Source organism: Ochotona princeps, chromosome 14, assembly GCF_030435755.1.
Source record: "Ochotona princeps isolate mOchPri1 chromosome 14, mOchPri1.hap1, whole genome shotgun sequence".
Taxonomy (NCBI): Eukaryota; Metazoa; Chordata; class Mammalia; order Lagomorpha; family Ochotonidae; genus Ochotona; species Ochotona princeps.
The window spans coordinates 580,281-593,282 of record NC_080845.1 but is presented as its reverse complement, the minus strand read 5'-3'; positions in this window follow the sequence as shown (position 1 = coordinate 593,282).

Below are 13,002 nucleotides of genomic sequence, written 5' to 3'. Positions count from 1 at the left end.
GGAAGCCTGTGGCAGGTGCGTCCGCAGCCCAGAGGCCCAGCCAGCAACAGGCTAGGGTTTCCAAAGGGAGCCGATGCTAGCGCCAATGCCAGGCCCACCTGGTCCTGCTCCCAGGGTGCCACAAAAATGTCCTTTTGTTGGCAGAACAAAGCAGCTTTGAGGCAGGCCCTTATCTTGCCCGTGGTGAGGGGACACCAGAGAGCCAGTGGCCAGCCTGTGGGCTGTCCCCTCCCCAAGCCTACAGAGGCAGAGAAAGCTGTGGGTGCCTCTGCATGAGCTCCTGAGGGTGCTGCCGGCTCCTCATGGGGCCCAGGTGTGCACAAAGGTGGGCACGTGCCAACACAGCAGCCAGACATACAGGTGTGAGGCGGTGGACTTCCTGTGGTCAGGTGCCGTGTGGTTGAAGACTGTTAACCCTTATGCTAGGCTTGGGCTTTCTGCAGACCAAGGCCTCAGTGGGACAATACCTCGAGGTCAAAGCCTGAGCGGTGTGGCATAAGTGTGTGCCAGGGGCTCAGAGAGCCCTGTGCCCCCCTGCTTTAGCAGTGCCCCCTTAGGCCTCTGCAGCAGGGGATACCCTGAGGAGATTCTCCAGTGCAGAGGCACGGCTGTCCAGCAGGCCAGGCTCACCCCTGCAGGTGGAGGGACAAGGTGCAGGGAAGATTGGGGCTGAGGCTGGAGCCAAGGCCACAGGGACACGGCTGGAGCTAAGGCTGGAGCCAAGGCCACTGGGATGCTGGAGCCAAGTCCATGGGGACATGGCTGGAGCTAAGGCTGGAGCCAAGGCCATGGGGATGCAGCTGGGGTGGAGCCAAGGCCACGGGGATGTTGGAGCCAAGGCCATGGGGACACGGCTGGGGCTGGTCCTTGCGGGGCCCTGTGAGGGGGACCCCAAGTAGCCTGAGCCCAGCTGGAGACTGGCCGGGAGGTCGCTGGGCAAGAGATGGAAAACGCCCTGAGACCCTAGTCTACACCCCTGGGACCCCTGAGGGTCCCCACCCCAGCTTGCCCAGCACTCCTGGGTCCCTGCCCACAAGCCGCCCCTCATGGTGTGACCCTGTTGCAGGGAGCCGGTTTGGGTGCCCACTGCCCCGCTGCCTGCTCAGCTTACTGCTGATGTATCCGCAAGGGCAGTGGCGGCTCAGGTCCCCGGGCTCCTGCTGTTCAGGCAGAGCAGGACCGGCTCCTGCTGTTCAGGCAGAGCAGGACCGGCTCCTGCATGGCCCAGCCCGGCTGCTGCGCGTGTACACAGTGAGCAGCAGGTGGAAGATTCTCTCTCTCTCTCTCTCTGACTCTATCACTCTGCCTTTTAAGTAGATAAATTCTACACGATAAAAATATATCAGTCACAATGCCCAACTCTTCCTCCTCCTTAGCGAGAAAATTCTAGAAATGTTCCTGTCTGTCAAAGACAGCAAGGGACCTGGTGTCCTCCAGGGCCTGGTAACACAAACAGGTAAGCCACAGGAAGGCAGGGCCAGAGCGGTCCTTCCTGGCAGGTGACGGCAGCCGGAGCTGAGGAAAGCCAGGGGCAGGTGGGGGCAGGCGGGAAGGCAGGACCACGGTCACGCTGTGTGTGCAAAGACGGTCGCCGTTGGTGCTGGCGAAGCAGATAGGAACCAACAAAACAGTACAGCAGCCAGAGGCAGAACCGGGCAGGAGCGCCGGTGCAGGTGCCCAGGCAGCCGGAGAGCGTGAGGCCCCACCCGCTGCTCACCCCTGGAGGCTGCACTGCCCACCGGGGCAGGACTTGGCCGGGCTGGGCAGGAGGCTCACACCTGCCGCCTGCAACCCTGCAGCCATGGTGAGGCTCTGAGGCCTGTGGGTGTGTTGCTGCCAGGGCTGCCCTGGGGTGGGGCCTGCAGAAGCTCTCCTGGGCCATTCTCAGAGGCCTTGCTGGGAGACCAGCAGGAAGGGGAGTAGATATGTGGGGTGGGCAGCCTCCCACTTGCTCAGGCTGAAGGGGGGGTGAGAACGGGTCACTTCTCAGCTCCTGCAACCCTGTTGTGTTGGCAGGCTGTAGTCAGCCTCGAGCCAGGGACCCTCCAGCTGGGCAGGTGGGCCATGCTGGCTGGACCAGGCTCAGACTCACAGGCCCAGTGCGAGGCCCCGGAGCCCGCCCCCTCCCCCACAGAGGAAGTTCCCAGGATCTGAGCTTGGACGGGGTCGGGCCAGGCAGCCCCTCGGTCCCTCTGGGGAAAGCCTGGGCCCCTCATCAGCATCTCATTTGCATGGCAGGCAGCAGGAGCTGAGGCCTGGCTGGGGTCCCTGCTGCCCCCCCCAAGCAGAAGACAATGTGGAGGGGAGGCTGGGGGACATTGTGAAGGAGGCCCCAGAGTGTGAGCGGGGCTCAGACATTCCAGGAATGCCACAGCCAGGCTCCCAGCGCCTGTCACTCAGGCCTGTCAGGGGCCACTGTGGGCAGGAGGAGGGGCCTGCACTGTACCTCTTGGGCAAGCTGGGCAGGCCTGATACCCCAAGTGGGATGAGGGGGCCCACCCAGGAGCCAGGGAGGCTTCCAGTCCACCCCCAGGGGCTGTGGAGGAGACCGTGGCATGGATAGGCCAAGCAGGCACTGTGCCCTGCCAGCCCCGGGAGGCCTGGGTGGTCCTGCTGGCTCCCCTGACCAGCAGGCAGAGAGGGGCTCCCTGGTGGAGGTGAGTGAGAGCCGGCCAAGGGGAGAAGGTGCAGTGCTAGGAAGGCCAAGATATCACAGTGAGGATGGGGCAACTGAGGCACCAAGCTGGCAGGGTTGCCAATAAGGGGGTGGGGCTTATCCAGGGCAAGATTGAGAAGGAGATGCCAGGCCCCTGGTCCAGCTGGGCTGAGGGCAAGGGGCAGGGGCCCCGAGCTGATGGCAGGCAGCTGAGGAGCCTGCCAGCCTGGCCACGGGGGGCTTGGGAAGAACGCAGTCATGAGACCCAAATGGCCATGAGCCCATGCAGGGTGGAAGAGCTGGCCTCTGCAGCCCAGCACCCCTTACCTTCCGAATCCCTCTTCTGCGCACCAAAGCCAGGGCCACTCCTCTCAATCCCTGGTCAGGTTAGAGGCCCCCGGAGGCCTGGACAGCTGTGCTGGAGCCCCTCAGGCAGCGGGAGAGCGTGAGGCCCCATCAATTGCTCACTCCTGGAAACTGCACTGCCCAGCTCTGAGAGCCAGCTGAGCCCAGAGGGGTAGGCTCTGTGTCACTCCCACGGGAGGGGGCAGCTTAGAAGGTGGTCAACAGTCCTGCAGTGAACCTGGCCTGCAGGGTGCGGTGCCAGGTCTCCCGGGGCCTTGGACTGGGACCTCAGGGCAGCCTTGTGGGCACCTGCACCTGCTGGGAGGGGGAGGCAGGGTCTGAGTGCTGGAGAGGGGCCCAGAGCAGTCCGGGCTCCCACCCCACCTTCTGCTGGGCACAGGCTCGGCTCCCCAGCCCCGGCTGGATTCTGGGCAGCCAGAAGGGTGACCAGGAGGAAGAGGTGGCCAGGACCACAGAGGTGAGTAGCTGCAGGCTGCCAGCCACCCGGATATGGGATGCCCGAGTGAAGCCCTTTCCCGCAGACCTGGGCTGTAGAGGTGCCACAGCTGTCTGGCAGCCAGAGACCCCTGGGCCAGGGGAGTCCTGCCCCTGGGAGTGTCTGCTCAGCTGGCTGCCCCTGGCGTGGAGGGCCCAGGCCCAGCAGTGCTGCAGGTCCCTATCTGCCCCTGTCCAGCAGGCCACTGCTCCCAGGCTGTGTCACAGCGCTGCCACGCTCTAGTCCCTTGCTCTCTGCTTGGCCACCCGTGCCCAGCGGAGGTCTGCTGGCCTCAGCCGGCCCACACCAGCCCTGGGGAGAAGCAGCAGCTACTGCAGACTGAGCCAGCGTTTGGGGGGGACTGGAGCCCATGCTGCGGGTGTGGCTGAGGGTGCACCTGCAGGCATGGGAGTCCCGGGCACGGGGAGGGGACACAGTGGGTTTCTTGGGCCCATGGCAGCGTGGGCTAGGGGCCAGGGTGGAGGGCTCTCGCTCCCCTGGGGGCTGGCCGAGGGTTCAAGCCTGCTGCCTCCTGCGAGTCCTCAGCCGAAAGGCCAGCAGGGACACTGTTGTCCCCCGTCTGCGTAGCCGTGGTCCTACCCTGAGCCCAGCTGCCTGCCAAGGGAAGGTGGCGTGTGGGAGCATGGCCCTGTCACCTGCAACGGACACCTGGTTGCCTCCTAGGCCGGCCGCTTCAGGTAAAGCGAAGCAACTGGCATGAGTCTGTCTGCCTCACAGATAAACAAAAATAAACTAAAACTTTAAAAAAGTGTCACTTCCAGCGATGGTTAGCAGGCATTTCCACCCCCACCCCCAGGACTCTGGGCAGGCAGAGCCCTGTAGAAACCAGCCCTGGGGTGTGGGGCAGCTGAGGGCCCAGCCCTGCAAGGTCCCTGGGGCCTCTCGGATCTGACAGCGGCGGCCAGGCTGCTGCAGCCGGGCAGGGCTGGGGTCTGGGCCGGTTCCACTTGGTCCTGCTGCACCTTGTGCCTCAGCTTCCCGGCCTCTTAGCTGGGTGATGCCCTCCCCAAATCCCAAAGATCTGCCACAGCCAGGACTGTGGCACAGCCATTCAGCCCCCCATACTGGTGGCAGGGCCTTGCCAGGCACTTGGGCCATCAGCTGCTGCCCATGGCATGTCTAAAGGAAGCCAGGTGGGGGCCGGGGCAGCACCACACGCAGACACGGTGGCGTGCGACCCCCACATCTCCACCAGGCCAACTGTACCGCCTTGAAAACAGACTGCTTTGAGATGCGCTCAGGCCAGAGCAGTACGGGGTGCTGAGTCATGCTTTGCCCACACAGCTCCCACCTCCAGATTACCCCCTCCCCAGGGGCAGGAGGGGCAAGAGGAGGTGGCAGCGTGGTGGGCACTGGCCACATGTGCCTGCTGCCCCAGCAGGGGTCTTGTCCCTTGTCCCCCATGGAGGCCTGGGTCTCGCCGTGGGATTGGCTAGTGGCTTGCTGGGGGCAGCAGGCTCTGCACTGCGGACGGACAGCCCCGTCCAGCCCTGAGCCAGACCGCACAACCTTCCTGGGTCCCTGTGTCGGCCTGTGTGGAGGGCAGGGCAGAATGGACGGGCCTGTGAGTGGCCCTGGGGCCGCAATGCAGCTGGCTGGGTCCCTGGGGACTTCTGCTGGGCCGGGTGTGGGAACCGCCAGACCCTGGGTAGGGGAGGGGGCGTCTGCAAGGCGAAGCGTCTCCAACCGAGCCCCCACCTCATGGGGGAGGGCAGGTTTCCTGTCAGATCCTCAGCGGGTTCTGCCTCTGGCTGTCCGTGGGGGGACCTCTGTCTGTGAGAGACGAGGGGTCCGGATGTCCATGCTGTGGGGCGTGGGGCAGGGAGGGCTGTCCCCCCCACCCCGTCTGTTTCCCAGGCCTAGCTCTGGGTGGGCTGGAGCCGTGGCAGAGGCTGAAGGGACCGGCCAGCGGCTGGGAGCCAGTGGACAGGGACCTGCAGAAACCACTTCCTGCCTTCCCTGCTGCTGGAGCCCCAGGCCGGCCCCTCAGCTGTCCTCTTTGCTGCAGTCCAGGGTCCAGCCTTGACCTGGTCAGACTCCACTTCCGGCCTCAGCCCCGGGCCTGGTAGGGGAGGCAGTCAGGCTATGGGTCTCCCCCTGCCTCCTCAGGTCCCCGCCTCTCCAGCCGCCCACCAGACCCGTGGAGGAAGGCCCAGTTGTGGGGTCAGCCCTCCGGGTGGCCTGCCATGAGGGAGGTTGTGGGGCCGGGGCTGGTGGCTGGCCCTGGGAGAGCCCGATTCAGGTGCTCACAGCTCTGGTGCTAGGCGGGTGTGGTGTGGGGCAGGGACCCCGGCGACTAAGGCCCTGTGGGCTGGCAGCCTGGCTGGCACCAGCCCCATCTTCCCATCCAAATCCAGAGGGTGAGTGGCATGAGAAGAGGGGAAGAATAAGGTTGGAGGAGGTGAGCAAGTGGCCTGCTGGGGACACAGTGGGGACAGTAGCTGGCCCACTCCCCAGCCCTGGCTTTCCCACTGGGCTTGGCATCCAGCCAAGACCGTTACCGCACCATCTGTCCAGGGGCGGGGCGGGGGAGGAGCCAGGCAAGCTCCTCCCACTCAGAAGGCCTCCATGGTCACCCCGCCTCCTCCACAGCTCTGGCCAGCAGCTGATCCCTGCCCAGGCCAGGCCAGGGTTGGACACCTCCCACAGCCCTGAACCCCGAGTCTGTCAGCCTCTGTGTGTCCTGGGCCTTGGCCATGGCGGGGAGGGGGCCAGGCAGAGGGAGGCATGCCGGGAGTAGACCCTCACCCTGCAGAAGGAACCGTCTTCTCTCTTCTTCCCAAACCAGCAGAAGCTGGGACAGGGGGCTGGCCCTGGGCCCCCCTGCTTTTTCTGAGGTTGCTTCGGGCACCTGGGTGCGGAAACACCTGCTGGCTGGGGCACGTGGGACACAGCACCCACCAGGCCACCTCCCTGCAGAGCCTGCCCCACCTCCTGCGGTGGCTAGGCCGCCCCAGCTGGCTCTGGTGGAAGGAGGTATGCTCAGGGACGGGGGCTCGGGGTCCTGCCGTGGTGGCCTGGAGAGGAAGGGGTGGACACAGCATCTGCTGTGACCGGCTTGGGGCCAAGGCTGACCACATACGTGACCAGGATGGCTCCTGTCTCCCAGCTCACAGGCTCAGCATACCAGTCTCCCGCCTGGGCCCAGGAAAGCCAAGAGGTGGTCAGGACAGGCACCAGAGATGCCCAAACCATGGCTGGCCACCGGAAGTGCTGACTACAAGCCAGGCCCCAGTGATCCCCAGGCCTGTGCCACCCCCAGAATGCCTGAGCTGCGAGTGGCCCTGCCTAGGGCTGCCACCCATGACCCTGACATCGGACAGGCCCTGGTCCCAGATGTGCCTTTGTTTAGGTGATCTTATCTGGGAGCGAAGAGGACTTTTATGTGAAACCAACTCAGCCCACCACTCTGTTACCCAGGACTTGGGCGCCTCCTCTCGCCGCTCCTCCCACACGGCACTAGTTCAAGTCCCGGCTGCTCCACTTGCCGTCCAGCTCCCTGCTGGTGCCCCTGGGAAGGCAGTGGAGGATGGGCTGGGCCCCTGCACCCACGTGGGAGGCCTGGAGGAAGCTCCAAGCTTCAGCCTGGCCCAGCTCTGGCTACTACGATCATTTGGGGAGTGAGCCAGTGGATAGGAGATCCATCTTTCTCTCTATAGATATTACTCTGGATTTCAACTAAATTACATCTTAACAAAGAGAGCGCAAGAAAGAGATCTACCTGCTGACTCGTTCCCCCAGATACTAAGAAGCACCAGGTGGCCCAGATGGGAGCCAGGAGCCCCCCTCATCTCCACTGCTGAGCAAAGAGCTGGCCCCTGCCACGGAGCTGCCTCTGGGACCCCTGCAAGCAAAGCAGAGACGTATCCCAAGCCCGATGTGGCGCTCCAAGCCTGAGGTGGCGCCCTAAGCCTGAGGTGGCGCCCCAAGCCTGAGGTGACCCTGTGGTGGATGCCATCTGGGAGTCAGCTCAGTGACTCTTCAGTGCTGCAGAAACCACGCCATCAGCCCCCGGCCACGCCGGCAGCCCCTGGCCATCCCGGCAGCCCCGGCCACGCCATCAGCCCCTGGCCACGCCGGCAGCACCAGCCACGCCAGCAGCCCCTGGCCATGCCAGCAGCCCCTGGCCATCCCGGCAGCCCCGGCCACGCCATCAGCCCCTGGCCACGCCGGCAGCACCTGGCCATCCCGGCAGCCCCGGCCACGCCATCAGCCCCTGGCCACGCCGGCAGCACCTGGCCATCCCGGCAGCCCCGGCCACGCCATCAGCCCCTGGCCACGCCATCAGCCCCAGCCACACCGACCGCCAAGGAGTAGAGTCTGAAAGCCCAGGGAGGCCATAGCCGCCCACCTGCTCCACAGACAGCAGTCTGAGGAGGGGTCAGGCAAGCTGGGCCGGCTTTGCTCCCAAAGTCACCTCGAGGTGACGGGACCCAAGGGAAGGCTCTTGGCCAGGCCTGGCCTCTGCCAGGATGGGCGGAGTTGGCAGGCTGGGGCAGACAGCTGTGCTCAGGGGCCCCTGCCTGCTGGGCTCTGAGACACGGTCGGCTCTGGGGGTCCCAGCTGCCTCTAGCCACAGCATGGCCACACCAAACAAGCATGGTGTCTCAGGCAGAGGCTGGGAAGGGAGCCGGTCCCTCATGTCCTTCAGGAATGTGATTGAGCCAGGCTGTGAGCAGTGTGGGTAGGCACCGTGCTGCCAGTCACAGGCTAGAGGTACCTGGGGGTCCTCGCTGGGCCCCAGGCGTGCTGTTAGAGAAGCAGGGCAGCTGTCCTGGGAGGCTCCTCCACAGACTGCGTCAGGGTCCCTGTCACTCCCTGCCCGGCCCCACCCACGGGAGCCCAGCTCTGTTCTCAGCTGCGCTCCACGCACCTGCAGTGCCCCCACCCGCAACATTCCACCGGGAGGCCTGGGGTGGTCACACCCCCCAGAGCCCAGCACACAGGGAAGGGGCTCATGGAGAGGTTGGGCCTTTCTAGACGGCACCGCTCCACACCCCTGCCAGGCACTGTCCCTGCTGCTGTCCATTGCCTGGCCCCGTCACCCAGCCCACAGGCCACCTGCCAGCAGCGTCCCCCTGCCCCGCCCAGGGATTGGGCAGGCCCCAGTGCCTACGCTCCCATGAACAGACGGCTGGGCCAGCGGCATCGACGTGACAGAGCGGGCAGATGGGCGGGTGAGTGGAGAGAAAGATGTGTGGACCTGCTGAGCTGCCAACCCGCACTCCCTGCAGGTCCCTGGGGCCAGCTGGCCCACTGCAGCCCCACCCCCTCCAGCCACACACAGCTCCCGGGCTGGGGGTGGGGTACACGGGGGGGCTCAGGACAGAAGATGCTGTCACAGCTCCGCTTGGAACCCAGCCCTGGGGACAGGACAGACCCCTGGGAGATGCCAGGCTGGGGAACCCTGCCCATCCCAGAGTCCCAAGACCCCAAGGAGAGGCCAGGGCAGGACCCTCTGCGCAGCCCCTGCCCCCCACCCCCACCAGCGCTGGGCAGGCGTCCGTCCCTCCCCCTGCTGCCCCGGGATGGTGGTGGTGTCAGGCGACCCCGCCCGGGCCCAGCGGCCACTGGCAGCGCCTTCCTGCGATGTTCCCACGTTCCCTCCGACACTCACAGGCGCCTCTGGGTTTTGGCAAATTTTTTCCGTAGCTGTCAAGGCAAAAAATGGAGAATTCTGGAAGGAGGGCTGGGAGTTCCCCTGCCCCCGGAGACCCGCAAATAACTCGCAGATGTGTGTACCTGCCCTGGGGCCACCCCCATTTCTGGTTTGGGGGGAGCCTGAAGCGCTGGGATGTGTCTGGGGCAAAGTGTCAGGCCCCCAGTGGGGGGAGGGGATCCCAATCTGGGGGTCGGGGGTCTGGCTCCTGGGGGATTCCTGCTGGGGCCCAGGGCTCTGCTTGTGTTCTAGGAAACCCGGTTAGAGTGAAAACGGACCTTAAGATTAAAATGAGTTTTCCAGGTATTCTCAGCCACGGAGAGGAAGGGAGGAAGGGAGAAGGGGAAGGGAAGGAAGGGGGGGAGGACACGAAGGAGGGGCGGGCCTGCCCCCTCCCCCCTCCCCCCTCCCCGTGACTCAGCCCTAAGCAGGCTGAACCCGCCCGCAGCGCAGGGGGCGGGGCCTGGCAGTTTCGTCCCCTGAGGCCCTTTCTTTTTGGAGAAAGTTCTGAGCAGCCGGCAGGGGGCCAGGCTGGAGGGAGGTGTGCCCTCCCACAGGCTCTTTCAGGTGGGTGGGCAGAGCCCCCCACTGCAGCCCGAGCCCACCCAGGGCCCAGCGTCTCCTCCCAGGTGGTGGTGTGGGCTCACTCCCCAGGTTCCCACCTGATCTTGAGTGGAGGTCCTGCACCAGCCTGCCCTGTGCCCACCCTCCCACTGGCACAGCCCCACCCTCACGCCCCTGGTTCCTGGGGATCCTGCTGGCCCACGCGGTAGACCACTGACTCAGACAGCTGCAGGGACTGGGGCTGGAGGGGGCTGCAAAGACCCTTCCTCCACGACCACGCCTGTGTCACCTGCAGCTGGGCTCCCAGGAAAGGCCAGGCGGTGGTCTCCAGCTGGGCCTGCACTGCCCCCGCTCCCCAGCAGCCTCAAAGCCTGCAGGCCCACGGCCGCTCACCTGCTTGGGAGCTGGTACCTGTCTGGGGACTTGCCCGGGCAGCACCCACTCCATCTGTGTGCTGAGAGTACAGGCCCTGCCTTGGACCACTCACCACCCCACCCATGTCCTTCCCTGCCGGAAGTGGACAGACGGAGTCCTGCGCAGGTCCCCACCACACCTGGTGCCGCTGTACCTATGGCCAGGCCCCAGAGGACAGTGGACACCTGGGACACTCACTTTAGCAGAGGACAAAGGCGTGGGGGACAGGGCAGCACGGGCATTCACCTGCCGGGACGTGGCAGGGCCGGCCTTTGGGTGATGTCCAGCAGCTGCAGGTGGCGGCAGACGGGGCTAGGTGTGTGCTGAGGAGGCACAGCGTGCAGGCTCTGGTCCTGCCCTGACTCTGCCTGCGTGTGAGTGCACGTGTGTGGGGCAGGCTCTCTGAGGTCAGCCTGAACCTGTCCTGAGAGGACAGTAGGATGTCAGTCCATGCTCCGCACAGCCCCGGCCACACACCCACCCACTGTGACCTGAGTGTCCCACCGGCTGTGTGCAGCAAGCTCCCAGCAGCCACCCAAGCCACCCCGGACCAACGGCCAGCCCTGGGGCCGCTCGTGGCTGCTTTAGGAGGAAAACAGACAGGAGTTAAAGCCACCAGGTGCCTGGGAATCCGTGGCCTTGGCTCGGGAGACCTGGAGGGCCTGGGCCTGGCTGGGCTGGACGTGGAGGCTGGTGGTCAGGCCCCCGCTGAGTCCTGGCAGCTCTGACTTCCCTGGAGGCTGAGCCCTGCTGCTCAGATTCTGCTAGGGAGCTTGGGCCCTGCTCTCCCTGCACACATGGACACAGGTGGACACACACACATACATGCCACCTGCATATACGATTACATACATCGTCATGTACACACATATACACACATGCACCTGTCTACACAACCCCTGGGTGCACACACACGCTCCGTGGACACCCGTGGGCTGCTGCGCTGTGCTTGGTGGGGGGTCAGCTCTTCCAAGCACGGGCCCCACCCCGGAAGTCACCCCACTGTGTCTGGAACTGATAGGAACTGATAGGAAACGCTCTGCCTCACCCCTCTGCCAGCTAGGGCAGCCTCCCCCAGCAGGGTCAAGGCTCCCAGCCAGTCCGGGGGGCAGGAACTGTCTGCCCTGGCCTCCGAGGAGGAGGCCTTGTCCCTGGACACCTCCTGCTCGAGTTCTGGGCCCCCGTCCCTGCTCTGCACTCAGTATCTCCTGTCCTGGGGGAGCCAAGTAGCCTGCACTCAGGAGGGGCTCTAGGTCCTTGGCGCGATGGAGGCTTGGCCCTGGTTGGTCCTCCCCGCCATCCCCTGGCTCCACGGAGGAGGAGGTGGTGCGGAGACCTCAGGGCCTCAGACCTATAGCTGAGGGTCCAGGCCCTGCTGACCACTGCCTGGTGCTGGGGGCAGGGGCAGACAGGAAAACCTATGCATACCTCCTCCCCTCTGTAACACCTATAGTGCCCCCTGGCACGTGGCTGGGGAGCCACGGTCCCCTGCTGGCTGAGAACGGAGGCTTAGAGGCTTAGTGGACACTGGGAGAGGCTCCTGGCTGTGGCTTCTGGCAGGGCACCCTGCAGGGGAGCAGGCGGGGGGGGGGGCGAGGCTGCGGTCCCCCTCCCCAGGCTGCACGAGCTGTGTGCTGCAGCTCTTCCTTGTATGGAAGCTGCCGGTCCCGGCTGCAGGGTTCTATTACATAAACATGGAGGCTCAGGCGCCTCCTCTCTCGGGCACTGACCCCTAGACGCTGCCCCAGGCTCTGGCTCCCAGAAAGGAGACAAGCCTCCCCCCTTCTCCGGGTACTGCACGCCCTAGGGCCCCTCCCCCGCGCAGCCGCTGCTCCAGCAGGTGCCAGAAGCTCCACTCCGCTGGCCCCCGCAGGACGCAGGTGTGCCAGGAAAGGCAGCAGGTTCAGGTGTGCAGAGCGCCCCCTCCCCACGCCCCCTCAGCCTCCCACACCCGGGACCAGGCGGCGAGTGAAGGCAGCTGGTTCCGGGTCTGCCTTGAACTCTGCTTGCAGAGGGACTCTGGCAGACAACTTAGAGGCCCAGAGCCCCAGAGCGCATAACCCAGCTTGGCACAGGATGCCAACGTCTGGCGCTGCGGGGGAGAAAAGAAATCACCCGGAAGGAGCACGTGGGAGCGGCTGTGCCCGCGGAGCAGGGGGTCTCCCCAGGGCGGGAGGGGTCCCTAGGGCGTGCGGTACTCGGAGATAGGAAGGGAGAGGGCAGCGGGATGCCCCTGGGGTGGGGGCACCAACTACGCCTCACGCGACTCCCTGGCTTTGAGCCCTCCCCGCCCCCGCCGCGCCCCCGTCCCTCAAGGTCAAGTGCTCCGGAAGCCATGGCCGGGGGGTGTCTGGCCTCGACCCTGCGGACGGGTAAACCCGCGGCCACAAGGCTCCCGGGAGCGAAGCACCCGCGCCTGTCCCGGCTACGACTTGCCCCCAGCTCCGCCTCCGGGGGTCACCCAAACTTGGCCTTGGCCGATCCCTCTCCCCACCTCCAAGGGTCCAGAGCCCGGCCCGACAGGGCTAACCCCGCGGTCTCGCGTTCCCCACTACGCCCGCGCTTCCCCAGCTATTGACATGCAAATCGTCCCCAAATGTCGCCCAGCGCGGGGCGAGGGACTGGGCGGATCCTTCCGCAAACTTTTAGGCCGCTGAAAACTTTGGGGCGACAAGCTGTCCCCCAGCGCGGCGCTCCGACGCCCCGCCACGGCCCCCCAGCCCCGCGGGGTCCCCGGCTCCGGGCGCGCGCGCGCCCCCCCGGGCTGCGGAGGCGGAGGCGCGCGCGGGGCGCGCGGGGCTGGGGGCGCGCGCGGGCGGGGCCGGGGCGGGGCGGCCGGCGGGCCGG